We start from the raw sequence: 14483 nt of genomic DNA on the forward strand, positions 1-14483 counted from the left end.
TCCCTGAGCTAAAAAGTGTCATTCTTGTATCTTTTCAAACATTGTCACTCAGCACAGCTTACAGTACCAAGGTTCACAGCCTGGCTTTTAGCTTAACTAGAACCTGGACATGGTTTTGTTTGGGTTTTTGAGGGTTTTTTTTTTTGTTTGTTTGGTTGGTTTTTGGTGGGTTTTTTTGGTGGTTTTTTTTGGTTGTTGTTTTTGTTTTTGTTTGTTTTTTTTAATGTGGGAGTAGAAGAAGCAACAAATACAAGCTAATTTATTTGAGGGAAATAATTGAAATAATTTAATAATAACAATAATTTAAAATATATTGTAACTCAAGTTATTGCCACCAGTATCCTGCAGAAGGACCAGCAGGTTTGCTTTGGCGTTTTTGACCCCTCCCATAATATTGCTCACTGCAATTTATACTGCTGAGAGACCTCCTGCCTCCTGGGATATCTTCAAGGATACCTGGGTCTTGCCCATATGGTACAAATCACATGTTTTAAGCCTTCTGTAGGAAAAGCAAAAAGTGTCCAAAACTTATGAAAACAAAGAAGACTGGGGAGATGCATTGGCACTGGTCCTGTTTCCATCTTCTCTGTCGGTTAAACACTATTTTAACCAATTACTATTTTTTTAAAGAACAAATTATTCTGTAGGTAATTTAAACAAATTCCCATAATCTTCACAAAATCTGAGGATTTTTAAAGGTCCCTTCCAACCCAAACACACACACACAGAGGAATCCACCTCTGCCTCTGCTGGGCCTCTCCAGCAGCTCTGTTGGCAGGAGCTGCTTCGAGGATGTGTGAATCACCGAGGTGTTCCCAGTTACTGCAGGCTGTTTTACCAGGTGCCAGGCAAGTTGCAAAGCTACAGCCCCCAGCCAGAGGGATTCTCTCTTGCTCGTGGTCCTCTGCTGGGCTCTGTGCAAGCAGGGGCCTGATTCTGCAGACACATGAAGGGGGGAAAGGCAGATGTTCTCCCGAAGGAAATAAAACCGCATGAACTGAAGACACATCCTGTACCACGACTGCACATGCCTACAGAAAATGCTCCACATTACACTGCTACAGAAGCTGCCTCTCCAGGACTTGCAATTCCTTTGATTTTCCTATGACCAGAAACAGCAAATAACAAATTGGGAATCAAATGCAATACCCACCCCTGAAACCCTCTGCATTTAACAGAAACCAGCTGATTTTCTGCAGCATTTTTACTGTAATCTATTAAGCTATTTTCAGAGTGCTTGAACCAAGAATAGCAGTGAATGTCAAGTCCTTCTATGTATGGCTGTACCCTTCATTTCTCTGCAAGATACATTTCCAGGCAAGTATTAGGCCTTGACAACTATATCAAACGTTCAGATCAGGAAATGTTGTGTCCAAGAGGTAGATAATTCCCCCCCCTGCTGTGGCCACAAACACACAATATTCTACAACCCAGCTCTTCTGTTTCTTCCCATCACATATGCCAGGCACCACTGTTTTCCTTATTCTGTCTTTGTCCAGAGTTTTGACCTCTGATTGACTTTGAAGTTTACATATGAGGAAAAACAGTCAGGCAGCTGCTAAAACAAGCGCTGAGAGATCAAACGGTTTTGAAAGAATTAAAAACAAACAACTTTTATCTTTTTCTTTTGTGTTTACCAATACGTTAACAGATCCAGATAGATGGAGAGATACCCAAATGTGCATACATATATATTTAAATGGTAATGTTAAAAAATTACATTAAAAGCATATTGTTTAGAAGGATAAGGAAATTAGGAAAATTAGGAAATACCAGATTAAGACTGCTATGCTAATTTCTTTCTGCTACTGGGTGTGATTATCCTGTGTTGTAAAGAATGAGGCATGCATCCTGTGGGAAAGTCTAAAATCTGACTGTGTTGTGGAAGGGTTTGTAAGAAAACATATGCACAAGGGGAGGGACAAAAAATGATTGTCCAGAGAGTCTTAAATCTGCCATTTTCTAATGTATCAGGAATGGAACTGTAGCTTAAGTGGCACTATTTAATGACTGGAGCATAGGGAATTGGATGTTCTAGCTTGTTTTCAAGGGAGAAAAAAGCTAGCAGAGGGAAGTTCCCTGTGACATGCATAGAGAAACACAGACTTTTGCCTTTTATTGAGTCATTGCAGACATTTAATTAATTGGGTTTGGAGTGTCAGGCATAAGTAGGAGTTATTTGGTCTAAGGCTGGAGGTCCACTTAGTAGAAACCAAGTTTTGTTTCCTCTACCATACTAAACCTTTTTGAGCTTCATCTCTATTAAATTGAGTCCAGAAATTTCATTCTGCTTTTGCTGTACAATTTCTCCTAATGCTTCATCTCCTATTACTGTTTCAGTGTCAGCAAGAACTCGGGTCTTTAAAACCGTGATGTTGCCCAATTACTATACTGGCAGACTGCCTTGACCTTTCCTGGAGAAACCAACAAGAGAAAAGCGGTGGTGGTTCCCAACAGTTTCCATCTCAATGACTCTCACATAGAAATTCACAGAACACAGGAAAAATGTTGTCTCTGAGATTAATGACTTTGAATTTCAAAGGTCTGCCGAAAGTAATAAAGATGTTAAACTTTCCAAAATATGTCAAATTTCACAAATGCCTAGAATATATTACTGCAGATACCATGTAACTATGAATAATAATCTAAACCAGAATGTTTTGATTGACAATGGATTTCTATTTGGTTTGTGAGAAGTTTCCTTTTTTTTTTTAATAAGATTACTTTGGCCTGTATAACTCTGTAGGGCTCTGTAACTTGTGGCAGAGGCAAACCAGTCTGTGCATTCTCCTGCCTCTTGATATCACTTGTACATGTAAGATAATTTCCATAGTCAGTTAATTCAAATCTGCTTTCTTAAATGCTTAAAAAGCAATAAGTTATAGGATGAAAATTCTTCCAAATCACAACTCCCTGTGTGTCATTTTGCCCTTCTGCCATGGATAAACCATTGTCTCTTATATACAAAAGTCTGCCAAAGGACCAGTTTGGATAAATGTAAATATGTTTTCCTGTGGGTTTGGGGTTTTCTTAATGCTGAATTTCACAGATTGTTGAGATAATTTTTGTTGAGCAAAGTAGCAGTATAAACAGAAGTAAAATTGTCTTTTCAGTATTGGCTTCAGAGCTGAAGCAATTTGTGTACAGTTATCTTTTCCATCTATCCCTTGGGCATAAAGGCAGTGAAAGAATTCTTAAAGAGGGGAAGGAAATTGCGTTGGTCAAGATCAAATTGCAAGCATGCATAATTTGATGTACTGATGACTGTCCACCAGATATCACAGTAGGAGACTTGCCAAGATGTTAATTGTCTCAAGGACTGGAGTTTGATGCTTAACAAACATCTCAGTTTCGTTGTGGAATGAAAGTTATGACAGCTGGAAAGACTCCTTGTCTTAGTTGCATGTGCAGTAGTGAGTAGCATTGAGAAAAATCCTGATTTTAAATGAAAACGTCTTCTGCTTGCAAATAGTAGTTATTGGTAGGGTTACTAGAGAGAGAGGGAGTGTAACTTCATAGCTTCAGTATGTGGAGTCAGTACAAAACTCCAAGGTTGACTTTGTGGCTTCGAATCAACTCAGATACTAGGGGAGCATGTAATTTTGTGTAGCTCTTTCTGCTTTTGAAAATGTCAGGTTGTATCTTAGAGACAGTCCCACAGTGAAGTCCTTGTATAAAACAACTCAAACCTCTATTTCAGTCTTTGCATAGAAGTCTGCAGGTTGCAAACTGCAGTTGCATACTGCAAGTTGGTAGATGTCATTTGTTGTCTCTCATGTCCAGACATATGAGCTAACAAACAGGCTACTTTTTAACTATTATTTGAAGCAAAAGGGTCAGTCAACAGCCCATTAAAAATACTTAGGGTGAATAAAATATTTCTAAACACAGAAGACTCCCCTAATCTGACTTCTGTTCAGCAATCCTGCTATTCATCATCCCAGTCCTGAGCAGTGTACATAATGAGAAGAAATACTTCTCCATTTAGGACAGAAATTTTTCTCACTTTGATGGCTAGGACTTCATCCCAGATATTAAGAAAACTCTGACTGCAGTAATTGTAGATCTGCTGGTTGTGCAGGGAGCATTAGCCTCATACCAGCCAAGTAATTGTTGTCCAATTGGAGAATGGTATGGCCTTTTTCTCTGATATTTCCCCTCACCACCACATGGAGAATCCTTCGACACAAATGTTACCCTGTCTGATTTGTTGTAGCTGTTACTGTGGAAATTGTACACATGGGCCTGGATTCTGTTTTTGGCTGAAGCAGATTAAACTGCAGAGGGAATAACTGGAATTAACCAAGAGCTATCACACATAAACTGGATTATTTAAGCATGTAGATGATCAGCATTTCCCATGCACATCAGTAAAAAAATGTCAAGTTCTTTTTCTGCAATAATCCTAATTTAATCTCAATATTCTTCTGAATATAAAAAAAAGAAGTGGTAGTTATGTTTATCCACAGCACATATCCATGATTGTTTCAGATTCCTCTCTGTGTAAACTACACCAAAAAATGATCCAAGGTGGAATACATTAATTACTTCATTTGCTGATGAAACTGGTATCTTTGTTATAGTATTTCTAGACAGAGTTGTTGGAAACAAATGTAAGGGCAAATATCAATAAATAATGTTGAGAAAAATAATGATATCAAACGAGAAGAATTACTGGACTGTAGTGACTGAAAGCTGAATCTTCATCAGGAATACATCCAGATACCTAAAAATAGTGTGTACTTCAAAGCTACGTACACCCATATTGATAATGAGAAATAACAGCCCTATTATGGCCATTCCATAATCACTGCTGGTTCCTGAAATGCTTGTCTATCTGCAAGAGATGCTGTCCAGCAATCTCAGTTGATCAAACTGTAAAGCATTTTCTTCCAAAGCAAGAGAACTTGGCATCAGCCTGTAACTCAACCTGAGGTAGGCAGGATGAGTTGTGAACTGGGTAGAGCAGCTGTTGATCCTGTTTTTGTTTCGACTGCTGCTTGCAAGGAGTTATTTACCCTGCTACACTACATAGGCTGCTCCAAATTGCCATGAGGCTTTTCTTTCTTTCTGCAGCATTCAGGAGAGGCAGGTCTGTAAATTCTCTTCTCTGACTACTCTGAATCACATTAGCCTGCTCTTTTTTTGTAAGCATACCCCATAGTGATAACAGAATTCAATCAGGCAGGCAATGTTGCTCTGCCTGCTTTTCCCCATGTGCACGTACATTCGTGTGTTCACCACCTCTTGGTGAGCTCATACCAGGGAGCAGCTTTACCCCCATCATCAGGGCAGCTCTTGGGGCTTTCCTGCTGCAGGTGCAGGGAGGAAAACCCTACTCACCTACCCTCTGGGGAATGCATAGCCTGTGAGAAACCTACACAGCAGGGAGGCCATCCTCTATGAAAAAAATCACCTTGGACATTTTTGTTTCTGGCTGCCAGGGAAAATATTGACATTTATCTGTGGCACTGGTGCCAAGGTACATTTAGGCTTGCTCATGCTCAGGAACTTTTTGGCTTGGAGAGAGAAGAAAAAGAAAGCAGTTAGGCCACAAGGCTCTTTGGTGCCTTTCATTTTGTCCCTCTGGGCTGCTGCCTTTTTCCTTGCTCCACAGCAATTCTTGTGGGAGGGGAAAGAAGTGACTGTGGCAGTAAGGCACAACAGAAACTGGAAGCAGGAACCTGCATATTAGGGCACGGTGACCAGCAAATCTGCCAGGAGCTGGCGATAATACCCAGGGCACAGTAACCTACACTTACAGCTAGGAAAATTACTTCATGTGCTTCCAGCACTTTATATGCTGGCCTGTTTGTGCTCTTACACCTTCATGGAGAAAGTATGGAGTTGCTACTCGGTGTCAGTGCTGCTGGGCACCTCAAAAGAGTTTCTCCAAGTGCTGAATGCTTGCCTCTGGGAGGTTAAGAATTTTGGTTTGCATAAATAGTTCATATTACCCAATAATAAATGTAACTAATTATTTATTTTATTATTATAATGTGTTATGCATTTTATGTAAATATATTTGCTTCTCTAACTCCAATTTGGATTGCTGGCTTTACTTTCCCAGGAAGGAAGAACCCTTGTTTTGGGAGAGTGTGTATCCACCCTCTGAGGAATTGCCAAAGGCATGAAACCCAGGCTTCTCCTGCACTATCCAAAGTGAGGAAAATGCCCTTGGTGATTATTCCCTTGGGCAGAACTGAGAATGAGCAACAAAATCTGAGGAACACAGTCTGAAAATGGGTGAATTTGTTTGCTTTCCCATCCTGGTCTCCTCTTTGCTGTCTCTTACAGAAAGATGTTGGCCTGGATCAGTTTCTGTTTTTCTATAGGGAGCTTGCCCTGGGATATTGGGGTAGCTGAGAACAACTGCTGAGCAAGGACATTCCCCAGTCAGTTTGAGCAAAATACTGTTTACCCCATTCTCACTCATTTGCCTCTCCCATTTCCCTGTTTCTCACTGGAGGCGACAGCTGCCTGAGGCATGGGAGTAACAGCAGATCCCTCAGCTGCAATGGCTGTCAGACCAGGAAGGGCACAATGAGCCCCACAGAGTGTACCCAGGACCTTTGGAAATCTGCTTTTTGCTACCTGGTCCTGTTACCCTGTCCAAAGTCTCTTACACCCTACACCCAGGGAGATTCCACTACATGGTCTGACATTCTTCATACACATACCCCACATTGACTAGGGCACTCTGGCATTTACTTCCAGGTGTCACTGCACACATGCTTATGCACAGCTGGAGATGATCCTCCTCTTCCCATCACCCTGCCGCTGCTTTGAGATACAGAGGATCCCTATGGATATGAAGAGGGGTGTCTCTAATTGTGGTTTCTGGTCCCTGGCTGGTGCCAGGCCAAGTGTCCCTCATTCATGGGAAAGCACAGAAGAAAGAGGCTCAGCAACTAGACCTGTAGCTGCCTGAGCTCAGAATGTCTCAGGGTCTCAACTATTGGCACTCAGACTTGGCTTTCTTTGTGTGTCTGGCCCCTTCCTCCTTGCCCATAGTTCTCTTCAGTTTTGCCAGTCTTCTTTGCAAGAGAGACCAGGAGGCTTGGGCCAACGAGTTCTGCCTACACTTGGTGACATGGATTGAGTGCTGGTTCATCAGGACTGGTTTCTGCATATCTGTGAGGTTACTTACTCATTGCAGATACCACCACCCATGGTGAAAGCCCAGGTTCTCTGAGTGGTCCATGAGGGAAAATACAGCTTGCCACTGCCTGGGCCAGATTTGTCAGTCAGACAATTGATGGCAACAAAAACAGGAAAGCTTAGGAGGGGGAGCCCAGCTAAACAGCCCTGGGCATGACACACGTGTGAAGGCAACTCTGACCTGCCTGCATAAACCATACTTGTGTTTTTTTGAGTCCTCCCACTCTTAAATCTGACTTAGAAAATTTGCTGCACCTGTCTATGCCAGCTACACGGTCTGCACACAGTGGATCCAACCTACATATCAGCAAACCTGCTGTGCACTGGCAGCTGCTGTTGTGGCCTGCCTTTCCAGTTGGGAGACAGATGCTTTTGTCTGTGCACTTGTGCCTTAACATGGCATTGGAGCCAATGTGCTGAGGGTTGTTTCTACAGCATGAAGAAATTTGTGGTGGAGCCACTTTTCCCTGGAGTTGGTTACAAGACTGTTTCCTCAGATGGTGTAGAAACCAACCATCAGAAGGCAGAGCCTTTGTTTATCCTTACCAGCTCCTGCCACACAGAGCTCAGCTAAAGAGGCTCTTAATTTCAATTTTCCTCAGAGAGACATTCTCTGGTTTCTTCCCAGACCACAGGATCGAATAATATTTTGTTCTTTTGTTTCATAGATTCTCCCATCTTTTCTGCTTTTTCTTTCATATATTTCCAACATGCACTGAATGTTTGCCATATTGGTTATTCTCTCACACGTGTCTTGTATGTCTGCTCTGCTACAGGCATTGACTTGCTCCCGTGTTTGGGATAGAGATTCCTATTGTTTGTATGGTCTAGCTACATGGAGATCCCCTGTCTTAAATTAGGGATGACAGTTAGTCAAATACAAAGCCATGTAAAGTAAAAAAAGGTAAGTTATTTGAAAACTGGGGGAATGAGATGCTGGAAAGCAGTGCTGAGGAAAGAGACCTGGAGGTCCTGGTCGATGGCAAGTTGAATCTAAGTCAGCAGTCCTGGCAGCCAGGAGGGCCAGCTGTGTCCTGGAGGCATCAGGCACAGCATCACCAGCCAGGCACGGGAGGGGATTGTCCTGCTCTGCCCTGCACTGCGGCAACCTCACCTTGAGTGCTGGGGGCAGCTTTGGGTGCAATACAAGAAGTGTCTGAGGTCACTTGGTTTGTTCAGCCTGGAGAAGACTGAGAGAAGGTCTTACCACAGTCTTCAACATCCTCATGAGGGGAGGTGAAGGGACCAGTACTGATCTGTTCCCTCTGGTGACCAGTGACAAGACTCAAGGAAATAGCATGCAGCTGTGCCAGGGGAGGTTTAGGTTGGATATTGGGAAAAGATTTTTTGCCCAGAGGGTGGTTAAGCACTGGAACAGGCTCCTCAGGATGTGGTCACAGCACCAAGACTGCTAGAGCTTAAGAAACATTCAGACAACACTTTAAGACACATGGTGTGATTTCTTGGGCTTGCCCTGTGCAGAAACAGGAGTTGGACTCAATGATCCTTGTGGGTCCCTTCCAGCTCAACACATGATTATATGTTTCTAAATTTTTGCTCACAATTGTCCCAGACTGCTCACTCAAAGTTCAAAGGAACTGTTTGCTTTGATCCCCATGTTCTCCTTCATGTATAGGGATGAAAATCCTTCACTTCCCTAGAATAGAAAGATGAAGAAATATATGTGAATCTCATAGGTATTATGATAGTGAGAAGCATAGAAAAGCCTAGGAAGAAGCTGATGGTTTTTCCTCTGATAATGGGACTTGGGTCAGGCAAACATTTGATGAAGAAAAACTCAGTTCTACCATGATTTTTTTCTTTCTTCTCCTGCCTAACATTCAGCCTATCTCCTGATACTGTGAGACATGGGGAATGTGTAACCACATTACAGCAGAAGAGATCCCCTATTCACCAGGGAGAATCTACTGTGGGAATCTCCAGTCAGTTTAAGTTCATGCTCTGCATGCATAAGCAGAGCAAACTTGGCAGGCTGAACAGTCTGTCCCTTGGGAATATTGACAGATGAATATAAACTCAATTACCTTGCTTTTTCATTCCAGTTGGGTTACTTGTGCTGTGTAACTAAGTACATCAGCATCTGGAGTCACTCTAACAGGAGAAAACATTTTCTGGTGTTGAAACTAGATTTTTGTACAGCATTTATTACTTGCAAAAAGTCAGGAGGCTGGCTGTGCTTTGTTTCCCACCATCCTGAAAAAAACAAACAAAGCAAAACCAAGGTAGAAGGGTCATCATTGCCAAGGGCTGGGGTTTCTTCTTTTGGTATAGCTAAAAGGCTGATAGCCATTGTGCCTATGAGCGTGCACACCTGAAAGATGCAAAACCAGCTCCTGAATTTTCCTTACCACTCTCCCCACCACCACCATCTTCACTATCCATCAACCTGCCTCACTGCTGAAAGCTGAAAACACAAAAGTAAACATTAGTTAAGGAGTTTTGCACCCGGGGGTGGTAAACAAAACTGCTCTCCATGCCTGTGAGCTCTGGAAGGGAAAGTCTGCTGTAGGAAAACAAATCTCATCACAGTAAGAACAGGTCTGCCTGGGGTAGGTTGTGTGTGCAGAGAATGAGAAGAATATTTTCATTTTTCTGATTTCATAATTAGGGAATGATGAGGTACAAAATCTTTCCTAAATGTGTCCCTCCAGTTAGAAAATACATACTTGCCTTATCTTTGTTTTCATTGTAGCTAGAAGCAGCAGTTGATGCTAATCTAATTCCTTACTCCTCTGTAGTTTGGGACATTTCAAATACATATTTTTTGTCCTGAGATTTTGTCTCAAATGGAGACAATTGAGACTTTGTCTTGGACTAAAAGAATCAAGACTTTGTCTAAAATGCAATAATATGGTGCATGCTAAACAAAACAAGTCTTTGTGTGTCATTGTTATTAAACATTGTAGCAGCAGGAAATAGCTAGACGTGGACTTTCCTTTGCTAGTTAACTGCTACTATAGATCTGTTAAAGTTCAACTCATTATACATTTAAATCCTATTACAGTACTGAATGCTCTGACAAAGAAAGAAACAGCCTGTAACACAGTTCCTTGCAAAACAGTAATGCATATATTAAATCAGCATGTTCTCACCTTACCGTGTCCTTCGTTCAGTCCACCCTTCTCTGAACGTGACTTTCACTCCTGCACCCGGGCGTGACCTCCTCCCGCCTGCCCAGTGGAGCATCACCAGGGAGAGGCAGGAACACCCCCGGCAATCTGGCCCCCTCGGGAGCTGCACGACAGGGTCAGGTCCACCCCTTCGGCATCGCTCACCAGAGCCGGGCTCAGCCCCAGTCCTTCAGGAGCTCCTTTGAGTCCTTGGTCAGAAGAAACCCGGCGCAGTTTAATGCCTGTGGCAGGGTCTGCTCTCTCGGTCGGTGCTCCCCCTCCGCAGGGCTATGGTCTGAAACAAAAGCGAGCTCTAGAAAAGCAGATCTCCCTAGTCACACATTCAGGGATAGATTTTCTCCTCTTCTTCTGGTGCTGAAATCAGGGAGAGGACTAATTCTTCTGAAGATAATGGAGCAAACCAACGCAAGTCAAAGGAGAATCTGACTGTAGCTCTAAGAAACACCTATTCCTATTACTTCCTAGGTTTTTGTTGGGTTGGTTTTTGGGTTTTTTTCCCTGAACATATATAAATCTCTGCATTAGCTGACTTCAAAGATCGTAAATCCCTAATTGTATGTGCAGACTACTAATACAGTGTGCTGCTGATGCAAAAAACACGTACATATTACAGAAATACACTCAGGCTGGACTTAAATTTAGCTTCAACCACACAAAAGATATCTTTATAACTAAGAATGATGGGAAGAAAGATCTCATTCCAGACCAGATGAACATCTCATTTTTTCATTAATCCTGGATTTGGCTGGTCTGACTTAAATGTGTCCTAAGATGTTTCTTAGTGCTTTGGAAATTACATCAACATACTTGGGTTGGAGATGCCAGAGTTAGGAAAAAAAGGGGGGATTCTATTTTTAAAATTCTGCTGCTCCTTTTAAAAATAGATCAGCAAAGCATAACTTTTCCTATAGCTGTAATTTTTCAGGCTAAGCAAACTCCAGCAATTTCAAAAGCAGTGGGAACAAGGGGTCACTTGGGGCTAGCCAGAAAAACAATTTAACTCTTTGCTCTTTTCCAGCACAAGTTTTTGTCATGTTATTATTGTTGAACAGAGTCAGCTTATAAATGAAAAGTTAAGCTTTTCCTTGCAAGAAAACACAAACTGAAAAAAGTATGCAGCAATAATTATTTGAGAGCTGGATAAGAACATTAATGAGGGAAGAGAAATAAAACCAGGAGTTCAGCTGTGCATTTTCTTAGTACTTATCACTATAGCCAGACTAGAATTTGCTAAATGACATCTGTCACTGACAGCTGCTGTCATCAGGAGACTGCCAAGAGCTACAAACACCTTTCAGCAGCAGGAGGCTATCAGCCATGGCAGTGTACAAGCTTTTCATGACATTGCCTTCAGTGGTGAGAGCTCCAAACCCTTTCCCTAATAACATTGCTGCAAGTCTTCAGTTTAGAGGGGAAGAAAGCCATGTTACAGCAGCATGACCTGACTCTCTTGAAAATTGAACATGAATAATACAGATCCTTGTTTCATGATTGTTTTGTATCAGACAGCTAGACTTCCATGAGTTAGTGTTTCAGGTGATTTTTAGATGTTACATTTTATACAAATATACAAGTAACCCTGAAACAGCGAAAAACCCAAGCACAGGTGGATAGGCTGTCCTTGCCATTAGGGTGTGTTTAGCAAAAGGATGGACTCCCCCTCGCCTGAATTCACACCTTTGTGCTCTGGCCATCTCACTGATAAAATCCCTAGGAGTAAAACTCCATCTTTACTTGACCTGCCAGCTATAGCTCAAGTTTGCTGATTTCAACTGGGGCTCCACTCACATTTATATAGAAGTTATTTGCCATCCTCCTGGCAAAGTCATAGGGTAAATGATTCTTTCCCTCAGTACTTTTCAAGCATGGGAATTTGGGTTAAAAATCTATTGGTTTCCCAAGTGGCTTCCAACAGGGTAATGATAGTTTGGCACTGGAAATGCTTGGCCTCTGTAGTTTGAGAACCAAACTGGGGAAGGTAAGATAGATGTTCAGGCTTTGAAAACACCAGCTAGTGCTCTTTGTTTGTATCTACATTTGCATTGGGATGAACAACTCTCAGCAGAAGCAAATGCAATTTGTTTAAGTATTTCAGCTAGAGGACAGCAATTATAAAAACAGGGCCCTCCTTTTCCTACCTTCAAAGCATTTGCTGGTGTCAATAATTAGGACCTGAGACCAAGTCCCAAGGCTTAAATCTCTTCTAACTGGGCCAGCCTGACACTTAGGAGATTTACTATTTTGCATTAGACATTGTGAAATGTTACAAACACTTCCCAGGTAGAGCTTTTTTTTGTCCCATTGACTCAGGAATAGTCACACTGCAATGATGTTTTAGACTCCTCCTTGAGAAATGAGCTGCTTCATGCTGTAACTGCAGAGTGTGATCAGTGGATAGACAGAACACCAATGAATCTTTAGTCACAAGACATCCATACAGTTCAGTAGCACCCTCTGAAACATCTACAGCTCCTCACTTGTCAGGAATTGTGTTGCCTTAAGAAATCACATGAAAAATCCTTAATGGTATTTCAATAACACTGACCATGCATTGTCTCTTGGAAAAAAACCCCTAAAACTCAAAAATTTGGTGATCTAAAAGTGTATACCAGGAAGGACAGTCCTGTAGTTACAACTCACCGTAGCTTCTGATGTTGGCATTGACAAAACAAAAGGGAGTCTTCTTCGATGTAAAAAAGCTTTCCATGAGTTGATCAGAAAATACAGAACTCTTTGACCAAAAGTCTCTTTTATAAAAAAAGGCTGCCATATATAAGCTATTATAAAGAATAAATTCTAAGGGCTTAATCAAATAAATTTCTTTCATGAAAGATAAATTTCTGGAGATTGAAAAGTGTAATATAAAGGCTAATTATTTGTTTTCTGTCTGTTACTAAAAAAGTTCTACTAAAATAATAAAAAAATGCTTTCATCATATTTTCTTCCTCTTAATTTTCAAGCTTCCTATATTTTCATTTTTGCATTTTCTTTCCAAAAAGCAGCTTAAGTATTGGACCAAAATTAAACTTGTGAACGACCCAAATTTGTGCGATCCAGTGTCTCAGTGCAGACTGCTGTGTTCAAAGACAGCAGATAGATCCTATATTAAACACTTCCTTGAAAATCTAGTCATCTCAGACAAAGGCTATTTTGAATTTTATAACCTAAATAGTGCCAGACCACCAGTCAGATGAGAAATATTCAAGGAAATAAACTGAAGATATTTTAAGGAGCTGTAGTGTGGGGACACAGTAAATTTGGGTTTAGGACTTCCAGTATCAGATCAGGAGTTGGCAGTTGCATACTGTAAAATATTTTTGAAAAAAAAAAAGTCATGTTTTTAGCTGGATTCTATTTGAAACAATCTTAACTCTGTGCAGGTGGCACTTGGGCTTGTATTGGTACTGTCAGAAGAAATGTCATCAGCCAGTCCTCAGCTTCTTATTTTATCATCTGGAGGTTGGTGTTGCCAGTCAGTGTCCTTTAATTTCAGATCCAAGTCAAAATCTAATAATCTCTGTATTGCAGCCATTTCCCTATTTGCCATAGCTATCTTGCATGTTCTTTTGACCTCTTCTTTTGCATCCACCCTTTGCCTCCCTCCTCATATGCTGAAGAAAGTGAAGAAACTCAGGATGATCTCAGGAACAGATATGGGTTTCTATCTGTAAAGAGGCACACTATAAGTTACATGCACTGTATTTCCCTAGCCCTGTCTGCCAAAATTCAGCCTGGTCCCGGGTTGTCAGCATGCATCATGATAAAGTTTACAATTTCTATGTGGATACCACAGGATAGACACCAAAGGGAACTGGAGCAGCGCAGGGACGGAGTTTTGAAGTGTGACTACAAGAAAGGAACTGATGACTTGATGCAATAGGGTGCTGCTGGCTCCTGAGGTGACCAGCTCATCCAAAGACAGTGGGTACAGTGGGATCTTGATGGCAGACTTCAAACTGAAACTTTGAGCCTAAATGCTCTCTTATCAGAAAGTAAAAAAGGATTCAAGGATTGAGAGGGGACTGTCCTAGGGGCAGCAGCCAAAGGGTAGATGGACAGTACCTTCTCTGTCCTCGGATGTTGTTTACAGGAGAAAGTCAAAATAAATAAAAAAAAAAACCAAACCAACTTGCCTCTGGCCCAAGTAAAGAAGCCACTATGAGAGCTCTC

General features: G+C 41.5%; 1 long non-coding RNA gene across 1 annotated transcript; it reads right to left on the reverse strand.

Moving 5' to 3' along the window:
- Positions 1–8459: 8459 nt before the first annotated feature.
- On the reverse strand, positions 8460–10899 carry LOC135309015 (uncharacterized). The gene is made up of 3 exons (XR_010369337.1): positions 10275–10899; positions 9207–9375; positions 8460–8818 (listed from the first exon to the last, which is right to left on the reverse strand). It is a non-coding gene; the product is annotated as an uncharacterized LOC135309015 (long non-coding RNA).
- Between the last annotated feature and the right edge of the window lie 3584 nt (positions 10900–14483).

Source organism: Passer domesticus, chromosome 1 (assembly GCF_036417665.1).
Source record: "Passer domesticus isolate bPasDom1 chromosome 1, bPasDom1.hap1, whole genome shotgun sequence".
NCBI classification, from domain to species: domain Eukaryota; kingdom Metazoa; phylum Chordata; class Aves; order Passeriformes; family Passeridae; genus Passer; species Passer domesticus.